General features: G+C 40.0%; 1 protein-coding gene across 3 annotated transcripts in view; it reads left to right on the top strand.

The window, feature by feature from the left end:
* The window catches only part of LOC134550420 (endonuclease domain-containing 1 protein-like), a 173,169-nt gene that overhangs the window by 46,265 nt on the left and 111,653 nt on the right, over nucleotides 1-15,251 (top strand). For all 3 annotated transcript variants that reach the window (XM_063397108.1, XM_063397105.1, XM_063397110.1), the window contains one exon: nucleotides 1,826-2,088. The gene's annotated coding sequence lies outside the window, so the exon portion shown is untranslated. The remainder of the gene's footprint in view (nucleotides 1-1,825; nucleotides 2,089-15,251) is intronic.

Genomic DNA, 15,251 nt, shown 5'->3' with positions numbered 1-15,251 from the left:
TCATGAGTGCAGAGTGAGGATGTGCTGGAGAGCAGTGTTAAGATGCCTGAGGCAGGGAGGAAAAATCCATCTTTCCTCAGAGGAAAGAACCATCTGTGATAAAAGGGTCATTCTGAGGCTTTGGAGACTTGGTTTGGCAGAGACACTTGAGGGAGCTGGGACAGAGGAGAGGTTTTCTCCTGCATTAGCAGGACATGCAGGAGGTCATGGCTGTAATTAAGAAGAGGAGAATAGAGAAAATGATCTGGATGTCCCACAGTGTTTTAGAATGCCAGTTCTGCAGGGAAAAATCCCCAGAAGATTCTTAACAGAGCAAACCTGATGGGCTGAAAAGGAGACATATTTCCCCTCCCAAAGTATGGGGTGGATGGCAAGTGTGTCCTGGGCTGGTGGGAGAAGGGAATTGGTGAAACTCGTGTTCATCCTAAATTGAATCCAGAGAGGGTTGAACAGGTCTCACTTCTGGAAGTGAGCTGGGAATGGGGGAAAGAAGATGTCTGGTTTTGTCACGTCATTTTTCAGAAACCTTGTTCTTAAGTGGGAAAATTAGGTGACTGAAAGGGATGTGGAGAGGGAGGCAAGAAAGGAAAAACTGTGGAACCCACCAGCATTTGCTTTGTCCTTGGTGGGATTCAGTGATAGAGAGAAAATGGTTTCAGATTCTAATTTTCAATCAAGCGAGTGATTGAAGAAGGCAAGAAAGAGAAGGACCTGCCCTGGAAGGGCAAAGTGAGCACTGAGGAGATTGTCCACAAACAGTTAAATTTCTCTTACTTCACTCTATTTTTTTCTGTGCAATCAATGTATATTTAATCTAGTTGGTTCTAGTAAAACTCAGCTCTGGAATTAACAAAGATGCTCTTGTGTCTTTTGGGTGTTCTCATTATGGAAAGGTGGAAACAAATCCACGTCTTACTCTTGAAATACTGCCAGGCAATTTGTGATATCACAAATTCAAGCAGTTATATATGAGAAATTCATATGTGAGAAATATGATTTCTCGAGAAATCACTGTCTTGGACATACTAATCATATCAGCAAAGACAGGGAGGCCTCTGAGGGCAGGAGTGACCGTTTTCATCATGGGTAATTTTACTGAAAATGGTTTTCTTAAGGCTTAATGTTAACCTAATTTATGTTTAAAAAGTGAAAATAGGGAAGCAAAAAAGATTTTTGAAAAATGGAAGTTTGTAGTTTTGACCAGTAACAGCGTAATAAACGTTTGGTTTGGTTTATAGTGGTTTTATTTATATATTTAAGTGCAAATTATCAGCTTTTGAAATGATAAGAAATCAGAGAGGGAAAAGGAAAACCTTTTGTGCTTTTAGACCAGCGACACAAATACAGAATTGGATGCTTTGCTGGACTCCTAGCTGTGTTTTAAGTAAAGAGAATTTTCCTAGTTTTTCAGGCTGAGTGAAGTTGGGAGCAATTTGCTGTATGATACGGAATACAGTGAATCAGCATTCGCAATGGCAGCTATTTATAGTTACTCTATTTTTATTCAAAGCAAAACAATAGCACTGAATTTCAGGCAGTTGGACCAGACACTCAGGAAGGTCTCTCTGGAAGCTGAGGGGGGGAAAAAAGAAATCTCATCTTGCTCGATCTTGAAGGCTGAGCTCGTGAGCCTCCGCCAGCATCTCCATTTCAGTGCCGTCCTCCGAAGGTGAAATCCGGGGCTGTGCTGGGGAGCTGCAGGAGCAGATGCCTCTAAAATGTGATTTTTTTCCACTGTTCAGAGGCTATCAGCATTTCTTGTGTTCTATATTTGAAGAACTGAGCAATGCAATTAATGCCTGGTAATTTTTACCGTCTCTTCCAGGTTTTCTGTGGCTGTTCCGTGTCCTCCTGCTGCTGCTGCAGCCAACCTGGATCCGAATGCCGTGGCTACAAAGGCTTTTTACTGTCTCATGCTGGGTCCCTCAAATCCAAGAGCTACTTGGCAGTTTCCAAGGCAACCACCTGTGGAATAATTAAAAAGGATGAAGTGTTAGAGTGCCAGATATAAGGAATTCTTGCCTGGAGAGAGCATTTCACTTTCTTCCATCTTGAAGAATCAAACGTGCTTCTGTCAGCAAAGTTAAGGTAGTACAATTAAAAAGGAATGGTTTATTTTCTGCAAGTTGGAGGTGGAGCAACAAGCCTGGTATGGCTGTATGCTATACAGGAATTACCATGGTTCCTTCTGGGTTAATATTTTTGGGTAGATTCAAACAGAAAATGCACAAGAGAGGTGGTGATGGAAAAGCAGTGTGGGTGCTCAGTATTTTGTATTAGTAAAACAGTTGCATGGACTGTTTTGCACTTTATGCCGTCTTCCCTGGGATGATTTTAAAGCTGGGAAGGACTAAAATGGAGCATACATTAGTTTGGAGCATAAATATAGGAAGTGCAGCCTTCATGCCAAGTACACTGAGATTTCTTTGGCATTCAGTGAAGTGATAGATATAAAAGGAATCTAGGAGTGGGCTCACTGCAAAATGACAGTCGGAATCAAGGGTTGATCTCTATCCCAGAGATTAAAGGGTGGGCAGCATCTAAGCCCATGCTGAACCAAACTGATAATCAGGTTTAGCTGCTTTGGTGAAGCAGCAGCTAAAATCATTTTGAAGTCCCATATTCCCAGATTCAGAGCTGAAATTGCACAGGAAAAAGCAAATATTAAGCAAAAGAAGCCTGTTCAAATAACAAAACCTGGCAAATTTAGTTCTGAAAGTTTGAAGTGTTGCTTCAGAACTTTATGGCAAAGGTGTTAGACTTCAGATAACTAGAAAAGTTCTTCTCTAAGTATTATATATTACTGGATGTATTTGCTCATTATATCTTCTTTCTCTGCCAGTCATTCAAATACAGTTGAATAGAAAAATGTTATTCATTTCTGACAATGGAGTTAAATGGAGAAAAACCACATTCCCATTCTTCCCATAGTCCAAATAACTGCTCAGTTAAGTCTGGTTACCTTGCCTGATGCTCTTGTACAGTTAATTTTAGGCATGATGCTTTTGTGTAATTTATTTTAAGGAAAAAAAAAAGAGCCCTAAATTTTGAAGTAGAAATATTTGGGATGCCATCTGGGCTTTACATAATAATTTTTTCCTGCCAAAATGTTTGTGGGATTCTGTTGGGATGTGGATGGGATTTCACATTCCATCCCTTTCACAGCACAAGAAGATCATTGTTTTTTAGATATGGTGGGTCCAAGAAGAAATAAGAATTGTGTGGTGGCAGCTCTGTCATCTGAGGAAATCCAAATAGAATCAATCCAGTAATGATTCTCACCTTTTACAGATGTTACCTAATTTCAACAGCAAATATTTGCAGGTACCAACTGAGTACAGCTGCAGTTTTCCACCCTAATACTTGATTTCCTGTTCATGGGTTGGTTGTCACCACATCTTAAGTACCAAAATGTTTTTCTTTCTGAAGTAGTTCTCCAGCCTGTTAATTCCTTTCACTATGGAGCTGAGGAAAGTGGGTTTTTCAGGCAAATGCTGTTTTCACATGTGGAAAGAGTGTGCTGGCAAAGTGTCTGCACCAAGCACAGTGAGGAGGACACAGAATTGAGGCACTCTGCAAAGTAGAGTAGTTGGTGTGAGTGGATCTAGGTCCTTGATCTTTCCAAGCAGCATAAATAACTCTAAAGATGGGACTGGGTACTTGGGAAAGAGCACAGGATTGTATTTGTGGAAGCCTGATGTGGTAGCAATCAGGTGTAGTAATGCAAGATTCCCAGGAGTGTACACAGAGGAGTTTCAGCTTGGATGCTTTCTACAAAACATCTCCATTTTCCTGTTTTACCTCAAATTCTGTGGGTGAGGTTTTTCTCATGAAGCTTGGGTGTCCAGGTGCTGCTGAAGCCAGAGGTGAACAGCAGGCAGGATGAGCAGCTTCCTGACAGTTCCTGTTCCAGACTCCCTTGAAGAGGATGATTTTTCTCTAAAAAGGTGTCTGTAGAAAGGAATTCATCTTTTCCATGGATAGCTCAGCCTGGACAGCTGATTCAGCCCAGGTGGCAAAACTTCCAGGAACTTCAAGCGTGCAATTAGATATATTTTTCTACAAAATCAATTCATTTATGCTTGCTGCTCCATATTCCATTCCAATTCCAGAGCTTCCAGAGCTCAGTGGAGTTGCATTTCATTACTGGTACAATCCCCATCCTCATCCTCATCCTCCTCTTCCCAGCCCGGGCATTTTGACCCTGTCAGTTTTCCCATCCTTCATCTGCAAGCCTGTGGCTCAGTATCCAGGGCAGTGAAGAGCCCCATGGAGTTTGTTAACATAGTTTGTCAGAGAAATAAAAACATCCATGCTAAATTTAGGCAGTTGTGCTGTGTGAAAGAAAATACAGTGAGCAGGCAAAATTGATTTCTGATGGGTTTTTTTTTTTTTATATATGGGTTGTGTTTTAATAATCTTTATCCCTGGGAAGTTTTACAGGTCTGAAGGGAGTAGATAGTTAGAGGTAGTGATTTGTTCAATCATTTTAATCTCTAAAAGTGATTCCGTATTTGTTAACATAGAATTTATTTCTGTAGCCTTGGCTATTAAGAATTAGTTCTATATGCACCCAGAAAGGTAAAATTTTCTTTCTAATTCTCCTTCTGTGGCAGAAGATTTGTTTTGCTCCATGTTGGAGTAACTTGGTGTCTTTTTGAAAGGAAAAAATGGGAAATAGTGATATGGTTATTCTGTCAAAGATTATTTTGATACAATGCTTAATATTATCCTATTTTTATACCATCAGATCAGCTGTATCAAGAGTCAGTTACAGGGTTATAGTGTGGTAGTCTGAAAGTGTCATTAAAAAGACCCATTAATTTTGTTAAATGAATTAGGAAAGTTTCCTGGAATAGGTAGGACTTTCATCATGTTGCTTGGAAATCCAGGTGATTTTTCAGGTTGGGATTTTTTTCAAAGGGAGTTTTCCCTTCTTGCAAGAGTGGAAATGTAGGGGAAATTCAGGAAAAGAGCAATAAGCTCAAGTCACCGTTGTGAAAAAGGGAACTCAGATAATGACTGGACCCTTTTGTTTAGGCTTGATTTTCCTTGGAGGGGGAGGGAACTGTTCCACTTCACTTTGGTGGATGGATCTTTTATGGGAAGCAAAGCTGCATTACAACTTCAATGCAAACAGAATTCTCTACAAGGTGACAGACTTTATGCTTAGATCCCTTTCACCCCTCCAGCTGCTCCTGCTGGCCATTTTGGATATGCTTTTCCAGCATAGTTCAGATGATTTTCTCTGATAGACAACACAGAAAGTACAGAATAGAAAAAAAGGTGTGACAACTTGCAGAAGGGTAGTGAAGGTAAAAGCATCTCTTGTCATTGACTGACCTAGAGTAGTGATTTGTCTGCAGCAGTGGCCACAGGGGGGTTATTGAGGAGCACAGCAACAGAGTGGGAATAAATCCTCCTTCTGCACCCCCTCCATTGTCCACACATCTGCAGCTGCATGGGTTTTTTGGGGTTTTGGGATGGGTTTTTTTGTTGTTTGTTTGTTTTCCTTTTGTTTGTTGGTGGGGTTTTTTTGGTCATTTTGTTTTGTTGGGGTTTTTTGCAGTGTGTACTGGACTTGTCTTTTGGAATTTATTAGTGAGAAGTACTAAAGCTTCTGTGGTTCCCCAGCTTAACTAACACCTCAGCCTGTTCAGTGAGGAACCATATTCTTTTGTTAACTTTTGAGCCTGAACTCCATTTAAAATCCACTTCTTGCACTGGAAAATACTTAAGTAATTAATGTATAACTATTTCCATTACAACCATAATTTTCTAGAGCCTGCTGCAAGTGTTGAGTCAGTTCAAAACGTGCTGACCTATATACATGAAATAGAGCCACTTGCCCCACCTCCTTTCATCTTACTTCATATTTAATTTCATTGAGATTCCTCATTAATTTCACTCCTGAATTTCACTGATGTATTTTAATGTCCAGTGAGTAATCTGCACACATTTCTTTTTGGTTTTTTTTGTACTTATTTGCTGCCTTTGCTACTGTGAATAACTTTACTATCATCAGCAGATGTTGTCATCTCAGTGTTGAGCCCTTTTCATGTCATTTATGAATTCATTGAACAGTGCTGGGAACAGATCCCTGGAAAGAAGAGCTGAAATGGCACCAAGTCCTGCCAAAAGCAGAGTGGGTTTGCCGACTTCTGCACGTGGCACAGCTGAATTTGTGGCAAAATCACTGTGCTGTTTTGGTACACTTGTAAATTTGGAGTCACTGTAAAATACTTCGTAGGAATGGATAAGAATCTGCAAGATACAACATGATTCTTCATCATAGAATCATTTAAGTTGGAAAAGACTTCTAAGATTACCAAGTTTTGCCCTCAGCCACCACCATATTCACCACTAAACCATATCCTTAAGTGCCATATCAACACATCTTTTTACTCCACCACTTCCTTGGGCAGAGTGTTCCAGTGCTGCCTATTTGTAATTTCCCCTTTGAAAGATAGGGATTCACCTTTTTGGATGACTGAAGATGATGTTTAATATTTAAATGTCCACACCTGCTTTGTTCACAGCATTTTTCATCTTCTGAGTGTTTAGTCTCAAAACCAACTTGATTGGAACCTGCTGGTCTGTCACTCTCTGCACTGGCAGTAAATACAAAATTATATTGACCAAGGGAAATCAGGCAACAGAATCAATCTTCACAATCATAAATACATGCTTGTTTTAGATGATTAAGTGAAGGAAATTGCCTGAGCAGTAGAACTGTTACTTGCTCTTGTTTTCCAACATTAACGTAGCAAACATCTAATGTAAAAGTGGGCCAGATCTGGAAGACGTGATAAAAACAAAATAATTTTTCCAGTGGTGTCCTGCAGCTGCAGCTTGGGGAAGTGGAGGGTTGAGGACATGAATGTGCTGCACATGAGTGCAGTGTCCCCGTGTCCCACTGCTGCCACCTCTTACCACCTCTGCTCCTTCCTAATTACTCCTGAATTTCTGTTTGCTTTTTCACTGCTCCTGTTACCAACCACTGTGAAAACTGTGTTTTAACAAAGCTATCTGCAATGACTTCAAGGTCTCTCCTAATCAGGAAAAAGCTAATTTAGAACCCCTCATTTTCAGTGTGCAGCTGGCTGCTTTTTTCTATATACAGGGCCTTGGAATTAATCTACTTGAATTTCATATTCTGTTTTCTCTCCCAGTCATGCTGTATAATAACTAGCTGGAAGAAAAGGCTGAGGATAACTGCTTTGCTGCATTTACTGGTTTATCTGTAATAGACCTGTGACCTCACAATGTGTCCTTTTCAGCATAATTTATTGTTCAGGTAAATGAGAGAGGTCTAACTCCAGACCTGTATGGGAGTCTTGATTTGATGTGTGTGTATAAAGGTTTATGTTCTCTGCATGTAAATTAACTGTTGATTAATAAGACCTTCCTCCTTTCTGCTCTACAGCTGAGTTTTCTTTAAGATCTTGTGGAGAAGTTGGTAATTTTTAGGGACTTCCACTATCCACAGAGCCCTTTCAAAGCCCTCCTGTGTGTGACCTGCAGATTGCAATCCATCAATTGGTGTTTTTTAATAATTAAGTTTCCTTAGAAATCTGGCTTCTCCTGGCTGTGTAATTCCTGGTAGGCTTTGGCAGTGAGCAGTGCCCAACTTCCCAGAGAGGATCCTCTTTCCTGGTCCTCTCTGTAGGCAGGCGCCAGAGCTGGAAGTTCCCTAAGCTGTTACATCGTGAGCAGTGAGTTTATTTGGCTTTCCATGTGGCAAAGAAGCATTTCTGAGGCTTTTCCCCCTCCCCACAGCTTTTTCAAGCCTTTTATCTTCTGTCACCTGCTGGCCCAGAGGGCTTTCTCATAAGCTTCACCCTTTTGGTGTATTTGAAAAAATTTCCTCTTAACACATCAGTTCTCAGTATTGCTTTTTTTCAGCTTAAAATTTTGCATTTGGTTTGTTATAGTCTTTATTTTTTCCTGGAATCACAGTATGACTTCCCTTTTTGAAGGACATGCTTTTTAACACTTTCTTAATATTGTTCTTTATTTTGTTTTGTCTCAAGTTGCACTTTATTCTTCCATATGCAATATGGAGTCTTTAGCAAGCTGTCACCCCTCTAATACCTTCACCTTTTTTGCCTGTTCATTTTAGTTTTCTTTAAAGCAGTTTCCTTGTTTCTTCATCATAATGCTTGAGCTAGTTGAGGACCTGACTAAGGTCATCTGGTCCAACCCTCATGCACAAGCGGGGATTTTTTTTTATTTGCACGGCTAAAAATAGAGAAAACTGCTGTTTCAAGTACTGAACTTGAGTGCTTTGTAATCAGTAATGAAGCCACTCTTCAGCAGTGAGGATCCTGTACACAGGTCAGGGCTGGGTCAAGTTTTGCCTCTGCTGCAGGTTTTTGGAGGTGTTTGAAGCAGTGGTGATTCATGTGTCTTATAAATGCAATGTTTAACTACAGTGAGAATTGATCCATCCCCAGAATCCTGCAGTTTGGCCACTTTTATTTCAAGAGGTGATGTTTGGTGCTCTGTCAGGTACCTTCATGGGGCTGGGAAAGTTCCAGAACCACAGAATGGTTTGAGTTGGAAGAGACGTTCAAGACCTTCCAGTTCCATCCCCTGACACAGGCAGGGACACTTTTCACTAGACCAGGTTGCTCCAATTCCTTTTCAACCTGGCTTTGGATACTTCCAGGCATGGAACATTGTCTGGAACTGGGAAGTCTCTCCGTGCTGCTGAACTTGGTTTTGTGTCTTTTATTTCTTAATGTGTTTTTGTTGGAAGGAAGAGATTTTGAGCTTCGTGGGCTTTCATGCATTTTGAGGTACTCTTGTCAGATAAAACGACATGAGAAAGTTTTTACTAGAAAATTTCTCCTTCTTGTGGCTCTCATCCTGCTGGAATAATTGGAGGATGCTGCTCCAGCCAGAAAAGTGGAATGAGCAGTTTGGTTCATCCTTCTGTCATCATCTCTGTGTGGTCAGATGAGCTGCTGTCTGCATTCCCTGGGCTGTAGTGAGCGATTTAAACACCCCAAATCCTCATAGACCCAGTGCAGGTATTTGAAATGGAGGAAATTAATCCCACCCTGGTATTTCAGTGTTTTGAACTTGTGAATGTTTTCACTTTTAGAGAGTTTTTTTCAGTCATGATGGTGAAGAAAGAGCAATTTGATGCTTGATTAAAAGCAAGGAGAAGCTTGCAAAGTCTCTTTGGGTGAAAAGAAGTTACAGTTCTGTAGGTGACCTAAAAGGATAAAATGAGAGTAGAATTTTAAGTCACATATGAAGATGTTATAAAATAATGTTGATTGCAAAGAATATCTTGGTTTGACTTGGGTTCTTGATAGTTTCACCTGTTTTTCTTTATTCTTATGTAAATAAGTGAAAAGTCTGCAGCTTAGACATGTACGCAGAGACTGCATTTCCAGCAGTATATATTCCATTTCAGAGACTACAAAAGCATGAGGTCACAGGACAAGGGGGAATGGCTTCAGACTGAAAGAGAGCAGTTTTAGATGAAATATTTGTGGATAAATTCTTTACTGTGGGCGTGGGGAGGCCCTGGCACAGGTTGCACAGAGAAGCTGTGGCTGCCCCATCCCTGAAGTGTCCAAGCTGGGATTGTGGAGGGTGTCCCTGCCCATGACAGGGAGTGGGACTGGATGGGCTTTGAAGTCTCTTCTTACTGAAACCATTCTGTGATTCTGTGAAATGAGGAAAAACCCCAGCATAGTCAACAGAAGAAACTGGGTGAGATGAATCTGTCTTTAAAGGTCAGACTGAATTTGGATGTTACCACTTTCTGTTCGTTCCGTATGGTCAGTGGCAGCATCAGTTGAGCTGTTTCTGAGTTTTTAAGATGAGTTTGTGTCTGGACTTATTCACACACTACCAAGAAAAGGAAAACCCAAACCCAACCCTGAAGTGGATCTTATAACTTACAAGTTGTTAGTGGTTGTTCATCCAAATAAAGGACTGATCTGACTCGCTGGAAATTTTGTGGTGCTTTACCCTCAATATTGTGAGATTGCAGTGCTCAGGTCTGTGTGGGTGAGTGGGCAGTCCTGCCTCAGTGTGCCTCTTCAGCAGCCTCTGGGCTGAGATTAATGAACGTTTTCTGTTCTCTTTTGTTCTGGCTGTAGCTTCCTCAGTTTTGGGCTCTGCAAGAATGCAGACTGGTCTAAAAACTATGCAGATTACATTATGTAGGGCTGGAGTTTTTTCCAGCTGGGTGCTAGCTGATCTCGGTTTCTAGCAGGTTTGAAAAGCTCTTCTGCCCACCAAACCTTAGAGCAGGTGTTTGCTTCAGCAGTGGCATTTGCTGATCTCATTGTTACGTTAATTTGGGGAAGAACAATATTTTCTGGAGGTCTGAAGGATGCTGAGAGCTCGGTGTTTATTTGCTCCCATTAAATAAGTGTGGATTGAATGTGAATGTTCAGGGATGGAGGGGTGTTTTCAGTTAATATCTGCCATGAATTAAAGAAAATTAACACAAAATTCTTGTGGTCTGGGAGAATACTCACTGGAGGAGTTGTCTGCTCCACAGATGGGGGCTGTACAGAGTACTTGGGATAACTGGTTTGTTGAAGCAAGGGTTTGTGTACAATTTACAGGGGAATGTTTCACTTTCTTTAGATATAATAATTTGTAGTAAGTTGTTGATCACTTCTCAAGGGAAAGACCCTCCAGTCCTTGCTCAGGCAGAAATCTTACTGAAATTATTGGTAAGATTTTGTTGGTATCAAGGCCTGAAAAAGCCTCTGCAATGCCTTAAGTGTGAAGCAGGACTCCTCAGCAATCAGTGAATAATCAGCTTAAGGTTTATTCAGAGAGTTTGTTTCCTTCAAGTTGTCTATTTTTACCTTCTGTAAGGTCCTAAAGTTATTTCAGGAATGATGTTTCTGGTGTTGTCTATTTTAGACACTTGACGTGGGATTTCAGACTCTGCTGAGGTGTTGGCAGTGGTACAACATGTGGCTGATTCAGGGTAACTCCTGCTCAGATTTATAGGGCAAATAACATCTCTTCTGCAGGTTTTCAGAGCTCAGATTCCCTTACAACTGAGGGTTTCACTAAACTAGCATGGTGAAAGGTGATACTCATGTAATCCCACTGGATTAAGAATAATCTCACCTGGATATCTGATTTTTAAAGTGAGATGATATTCTCCAGAGTCTCCTAATTGCTAGAATAATTCCAAACAGCAAATAGTCAGATCTTATCTTTTTATCATCGTGGTTCTAAAGAAGGAACTTAAGCTTCCTTCATAGTTGTTATTTCTTGGTGTTCTGCCATAAAAAGCAGAGAACAGTCTAAAGATAATTGGGCAGAGGAAACTTGGTTCTGGTTGTGGAGGGGTTTTTGTGTTGGTAGAAGAGGATGAGCATCTTAAAGACTTGAGTAAAACTCACTTAAAAAAACCCACAACTTGATTTGGTATATAGTTAGTTTTTTAGAATGATTCTGCTGCTCCTCCTTGAAGCTTTTCCAACTGAAATACACACTGCCATATGCTGCTGGAATACCAGCACACAAAGTGGATTAAAATACAAATGAACAGAACTGCAACTGAGGCTTTAGTGCTCCAGAGGGATCCAAAATGGTTCCCTTTTTCACTCTACTAAACACCTGAAGTTAGTTTTACAACATGCCTGTGCAAAACATTTTGGAGGCTTTGAGTCTGAAATGAAGATGAAGAGGTTGAGAGGGAGGGAAAAGGTATTTTTCCAATTTTCTTGTCCTGATCTAGGGTCAGGCAGGGGTGACTTGGTGTCGGTGTTCCACCTGTAGCAAATAAGAGATGAGGGGAATTCTGTAAGCAGCTCAAGAGGCTTGGATGCTTCATTTGCCATCCAGCTATCCTATCCTATGGGACTAATCCAGATATTTGGTAGCTTCCAGAACTGTAGCCATAGTTTCACACTCATCTCCACTGTTGCTCTTTACTTAAAATAGCTTTAAGACACCAATATTTAAGTGTTAGCTAGGATTTGGACTTTTTAATGTTTGTGTTAATCTTCTAAAATCTACTTCTGTATTTCAGGAGAATTTGTGGACCATATAAACAGCCTTTGTAATTGGGAACAGATAGTTTAAATGGCTCATTTTTCTTTTACATAGATACTTGCTAAGGAAAAAAGCAAAGTTTCCCAGCTACTCCTCTCCTGAAAGTTGTTTTGAGCCAGAATAATGATGAATAATAATGAGCAATAAATTAACAGAGCTGTATATTGCTGTCATTGGTGGGGAAGTGCTCCTGCTGATTTTATTCCAAAATGCTGATCCCACAGTGGTTGATGCCTTGATATCGGGAGGAAACATCTTAGTTTAATTCATGTGCTTTATTAAAGCCATAGATATTTATTTTAATAAAAACATCAGGTACTTGTAACCTTTAAAACAGAGGAAAACAGTGATGCAAAGCAGTTCTTTTTCTTTCTTCTTATTTTTCTTTCTTCTTATTTTTCTTTCTTCTTATTATTTTTCTTTCTTCTTATTATTTTTCTTTCTTCTTTTTCTTTCTTCTTTTTCTTTCTTCTTTTTCTTTCTTCTTTTTCTTCTTCTTTTTCTTTCTTCTTCTTGTTTTTCTTTTTTCTTCTTGTTTTTCTTTCTTCTTCCTTCTCTTTTTTCTTCCTTTTCTTTTTTCTTCTTCCTTTTTTCTTCCTGTTTTTCTTTTTTCTTCTTGTTTTCTTTTTTCTTCTTTAGTTTTTCTTTTTTCTTCTTCAGTTTTTCTTTTTTCTTCTTCAGTTTTTCTTTTTTCTTCTTCAGTTTTTCTTTTCTTCTTCATTTTTCTTTTTTCTTCTTCATTTTTCTTTTTTCTTCTTCATTTTTCTTTTTTCTGTCTTCTCCTTTTATTTATTTTTTCTCCTTCTCTTTCTTTTCCTGGATAAAGAAGACCTGACAGGAATGCATGGAAATTATCAACAGCATTCCCCACCAAGTATTCATGAACAATTGGGCTACTAGTATTTCAATAATTGATAATTAATGAGACTTTATAAATAACACTTTGAGTTCCTTTTATGTGCCTGCTGGGTTTTTCTTGGAAGGGGGAGGAATGTCAGACAAATTTCTGGCGTTTCTGTGCTACCTTGGAGACTAGAAAATGTTTCATTATTGGCATATGAGATTCTTATGTAACCTGGTAATTCTGGGAACAAGAATTTTCAGAAAAATGCTGAGCAGTTCAAATCTCCTCGTAAAATTAGAAGATTTAAAACCACTGTGCTAAATACTTCTGTGATAAATTCCCCAGAAATACAGGTATTCCAAGCTCCTGGAATACATTAATTTTTCTAGGATTGCATCCTTAAGGAGTTAAAACTCCAAATCCCATGGAGTGAATGACACACTGGCAGTTATTACATGAACCCAGCGTGTTTGCTTTTGCAGAATATTAAATTGGGGTGCAGTGGAAGCTGCTCCTTGTGGCATCGGGCAGAGCTGATGTTTAGGATGTGGTTTGTGTGCAGCCCCCAGCACAGGGCCAATGAAGGAGGTTGCCCTGAGCTCTTACTGCTGTCAAGAGGGTTTTTTAAATTTGTTTCCTCCAAGTTCAAAGTCTGTAATTCTAGAGGGACAAGCCAGGAAAGGACTTGCCCTGCTTTTTTCATGTAAAACAGCGTGGCTTGTCGTGTCCACTCTTTTCAGAACTCTTATTTTGTTCCATAGAGAGGGCTCAATTGATTTTTTTTTTTCAATATAAAGTGAAAATTGTGGCTTGTTAGTGTTCACACCTGCTGTGTGAATTTCCTGATTCTTAAGTTTCTTAAGGATTAGAAATTGCCATATTCCATTACCTTCTTGAGGGCACAGATAGTCTGACACAGGAATCCACTGATTTGGGATGACTCAGAATTAAAAATGAGTCAGTTATCCCTTACTCAGTTTAGTTTTTTTTTTTTACATACAGGATTAGAAATAAGCAAGAGTTCAGAGCACATATACTTTATTTCTTATGTCAGGAAACGATCTTCCCTCATTAGATTATTTCTTTTGGTGTTTTTCATTTCTCAGGGCTCATTTGTGGTGTTGGCCAGTTCGTTCTCTCCGTTCCCTTTCCTCACAGAGTGCAAGGTGTTGGTAGAACAAACTCATCTCAAAGTCTTATCTTTCCCTGAAATGCTGAACTGGGTGTGCTGTGCACTTTGGTGCCTCCCAAGTACTGTCTAAACTTCAGTCAAAAATTCAGGTTCAGGAATTGCAGAAGGGGTGGCAGTGAGATGTGTTTGGATGATAGAAGGGCTGGAAAGAGAGAGCTGTGTCATGCAAGCAGCAGGCATGTCTTTAGTCACTTCTGTTAAGTGCTTTTCTGGCTAAACCAGTGTCCTCTTGCATAAATTCTCATCATATTCTAATAATACACAATCAGAGTTACCATTTACTTTCCCCTAAATTAAGGTCTTACGTTCTCTTTTTTTTTCTCTCTTTATTTTCCATGTTACTTCTTGAGGTAATGAGGTGCAAGAAAAATAGCAAATCAGGTATTTTCCGTGCCTGTGTTTTTGCAGATAAGTTTACCAAGGAGAAAAACCATTTATAAAATGCTTCTTTCAAGACAAAGGAGCACAGCTGATCATGAGACAGCATAAGACAGTAGGCATTACACAGCAGTAACCATAAAATTAAACATGAAAATTAACTTCAATGCTATAAGATCTTTATTTTCAATAAAAGGCAAGAAGTGTTAGGACAAAGGAATGGATTAAAGCTGAAAGAGAGTAGATTTACATTGGATATTAGGCAAAAATTCTTGGCTGTGAGGGTAGGGAGGCCCTGGCAAGGGGTCCCCAGAGAAGCTGTGGCTGCCCCTGGATCCCTGGCACTGTCCAAGGCCAGGTTGGACAGGGCTTGGAGCACCCTGGGATAGTGGAACGTGTCCCTGCCCGTGGCAGCGGGGTTAAAATTAAATATTTTAAGATTCTTCCCAATCCAAACCATCCTTTGAGTCTATCATCAATAACCAGAAGGATAGTAACCAGTGAGATTTAAGGTTGAGACTGGATATTGGAAAGAAATCCCTGCCTGTGAGGGAGGGGAGGCCCTGGTAGGGCTTGCCCAGAGAAGCTGTGGCTGCCTTAGCCCTGGAATTTTTCAAGATCGCTTTGGGTGGAGCTTGGAACAACCTGGAATAGTGGAAGGTGTCCCTGCCCATGGCAGGAGATTGGAACTGGATGGTCTTCGGGGTCCCCTACATCCCAAATTATTCTGTCATTCCACAGAATTTCAAGATTTGTGTCTCTGTATCAAGCCTGTGTGGTTGTCTGTGA

Source organism: Prinia subflava, chromosome 4, assembly GCF_021018805.1.
Source record: "Prinia subflava isolate CZ2003 ecotype Zambia chromosome 4, Cam_Psub_1.2, whole genome shotgun sequence".
Taxonomy (NCBI): Eukaryota; Metazoa; Chordata; class Aves; order Passeriformes; family Cisticolidae; genus Prinia; species Prinia subflava.
This window is presented reverse-complemented; position numbering and strand designations above follow the sequence as displayed.